The sequence below is a fragment of the Salvia splendens genome, chromosome 6, assembly GCF_004379255.2.
Source record: "Salvia splendens isolate huo1 chromosome 6, SspV2, whole genome shotgun sequence".
In the NCBI taxonomy this organism is placed as follows: Eukaryota; Viridiplantae; Streptophyta; class Magnoliopsida; order Lamiales; family Lamiaceae; genus Salvia; species Salvia splendens.
The window spans coordinates 19,384,357-19,387,676 of record NC_056037.1 but is presented as its reverse complement, the minus strand read 5'-3'; the positions used below and the strand labels follow the sequence as shown (position 1 = coordinate 19,387,676).

Here is a 3,320-nt window from a genome sequence, read left to right as displayed (position 1 = left end):
TAGGGCTGGCAATTTTCGACACGACACGATAATCTGACACGAATCCGCACGAAATTATTGGGCTGGGGTCAAGTCTTATTGGATCCGTGTCCTTATCGGGTTGACCCATTAAGAAATAATATTATTATTTTTATTATTATTTAAAATATATATATTACTTTAATTTTTTAATTTCTTATAAATTAGGTTTAAATAGTATAAAACGAATTTTAATTGTGTAAATTAGGTTAAAACTTAAGGTTTAATTGTGTAATATTAGGTTTTAATCGTGTAATATCAGGTTCGGGTTGTTATCGTGTCGTGTCAACCCATATTATATCGTGTCGATAACGGGTTCGTGTCGGGTGCGGGTCGTGTTCGGATTTGAAGGTAGCAGGTCGGGTTCGTGTTCGGATTTACAGTTTCCTTAATAGGTCGGGTTCAGGTTAAGCCTTATTGGGTTGGGTCATTATCAGGTTGACCCGATAACGACCCAATCTGCGACCCGATAACGACCCAATCCGCACGATTTGCCAGCCCTACCCATATCTATCCAAGAAAATGGGAGCAAGCCCAAGAAATTTTTTTCTTCCTTCCTTCTCCCTTCCACCACTCGGCCGAATATTCCAGGAGGCTCTCCACCTCCAACTCTCTTCACCTTCCATCTTCCATACTCCTTATCTTCCATCTTCCACATTCAATTCTAAAATCAAAAGTCACACAAGTTAATACATCAAGATCCTTCATTTATCTCCTCTCCTACCCTTTTCACTTCAACATTTTCAAGCAAAAATCAGTGAGAGAGAGTGAGAGCCGAGAGAGAAACGAGAGAGTAAAGGAATTTGCTGCCTTTGTGCTTCAATCATCCCAAGTCATAGGTAAATTCATTCAAAGTTCATATATCAATCTTCCCAAATTCTTTCAGAATTTCAAGCGTATATAATTGTTGACAGATTCAAACCGCCAAATTCAAGAAGCCATTCCTTTCGGCTCTATCAAGTTCACAATCAAACGAAGGTAAAAATCCTTTTCCTTTTGATCGGTGTTATTCATATCATGTTCGTCGTACATCATTCCCACACATAACTCAATCATCAATCGAACACCGCCGTGGCTAATCGAAAACACGAAAGAATATAACCTTGTTTTAGAACTTATCTTTCGGGTTGGTTTCGGGGCTGTTCGGAGGTGAATCGGGGCTGTCCCGTCTGAAGTCGGGGCCTGCGACCGTGTTTCGGGGCTGCTGCGACAGCAGCGGGGCTGTTCGGGTTGGTTTCGGTGCTGTTCCGATTGACGTCGGGGCTGTCCGGAGCCGGTGAAGAGTTCCGGTGGCTGCTCACGAACAGCGGCGGCAGTTTCTGGTGTGGAACGGCGGCGGTGTCCCTGATTCCGCCAGCGAGCAGCGAACAGCTGCGATTTCTGCCGGGGAAGACAGTCGCGGTGGCTGCGGCGAATCGGCGAATCAGCAGCAGCAGCAGCGGCGGCTGAGCGACGACTTCCTTGTCCTCTCACTGCATCAGCGTTTTCCGCGGAAGAGACGACGGTGGTGGTGGCGAAACAGCGTAAAGGTCGCCGGCGTAAGGACGATGGAGGCCGACGGATTTGGGATGATCTATGGAAAATTTGGGGGAAAATTTTTGTTAAGGAGAGTGAGGGAGGCGGAAGTGCCGAGAGAGAGAATGGAGTATTTTTGTTGACTCCTTTTACTTTGACTTTTAACTTGGGCCTTGATAAAAAAAAACATTGGGCCTTTGCTTTATTTAAGGAATTTGGGCTTAATAAATTAATTGGATGATTTATTTAAGTTTGGGCCCGCTTTTATTTTATTTGGGGCTTCTTAATTAAATTGGAGAGATAAGGTGGGAAAATAATTAAGTCATGGGACTTCTAAATAAATAATTGGGCTGAAAATTAATTGTGGGGAATTATTTATTTAATTCTCGGAATAATTTAAGGTATGAAATAAATATAATTTCGAAGAGAAATAGTTGCGATAATTATACGCTTAAATAATTTTTGAGAAATTATTTCGATATTATGGAGGGAAATACGAGGAGCCAACGGAGGAATTATGGGCGTAAGCGGCCGACCGGCGTCGCACACGATGCCTTGGGCGGCCGCCGAATAATCAAGAATGCACGAAAACCAAGAAAATGAGATAAAAGACTTTAATTAGAGTGCATGCATTCTAAATGTTGTCGTTATTGAAATTGATGTGTACTTTATATACTTTTTCAAGAAGGTGGTTCGCAAGCTCGTTAAAGTCGGATCGAGAAGTTATAAAAGGAAATTTCTAAGCTATCGAGGTGGGCTTTATTACTTTAACTTTTATTTTAAATTGGTATGTTTATGGTGTAATAAGGATGGTTTTTAAATAGTATGTCATGCAGTGTTTTTATGTTTTGAAATTGCCTATCTGATTGTCTACTAGAATAAAACTCTACTAGACTTTGATGGTTAACGAATTCGGGTCTAACTAGGGTCTAAGCCATACTTAGGCTAGTGCACTGATGGGGATCGTGAGCCGTCCCCTAGGTCGGCCGGTCCAGTGATCGAGTTTGTGGCCACATTCTCGTTTCACATGATGGTTAAGATATGGTATATGATGGAGGATTATGTTTGTCTGCGCAGACACTATTTTTTTAAGGGATGATTTTGGTGTTTCTCGGCCTTTTTAAAGTAAAACCTGAGATTCACTCTATGATGGCTTGACATATTTTAGCGATAAATGTATTTCGGGCATGAGTTCACTGGGTGCATCAAGTACTCAGCCCCTGCATATGTTTTCCCTATGTGCAGGTTGAGCGAGGTCGGGAGGCGGAGGATGTTGAGCGATGATTCAAGAAACATATTCAAAAAATTTTCCGGGTACTATTGTGTCTTCATACATAGTAGTAGCTAAACTCTCATCTGCTTCCGCTACTCTACGTTTTTTTAGAATCTTTTTACTTTCCTTTGAGTTGTCAAACTATGTCACTTACGTTATGTATTTTCGGGATTTGAACGTTGTTTGATTAATGAAATTTCATCTTTTGATCGATATTTCGTATTTCCTTGATTGCTATCCCCTTCTTCCCCGCTTCTTAATTTCCCCACTAGTCACGATTCCCCGTGCTTCCTATCCTTAGGAAATGGGGTCGTGACAACTGTGGTCGCTTTGGGTGAAAGTGAAATACGATCCTGAAATCTGCCTATTATACTGATATTACGACTGTTGGGATCTCTGCGCTGTTCAAATTTCTGCGACTGTTCACGTACAGGTGCACCCTTTTCAGAGTGCCAGCTGGCTTAGCTTCTCTGATACGCTTCCTCCTTCTCTCCAGGACGTCCTTTCATTGCGA

At 42.0% G+C, this 3,320-nt stretch overlaps 1 long non-coding RNA gene across 1 annotated transcript; it reads left to right on the top strand.

Moving 5' to 3' along the window:
* Positions 1-509: 509 nt before the first annotated feature.
* LOC121807085 lies at positions 510-3,021 on the top strand. The gene is made up of 4 exons (XR_006051748.1): positions 510-857; positions 933-996; positions 2,222-2,285; positions 2,779-3,021. It is a non-coding gene; the product is annotated as an uncharacterized LOC121807085 (long non-coding RNA).
* Positions 3,022-3,320: the final 299 nt, after the last annotated feature.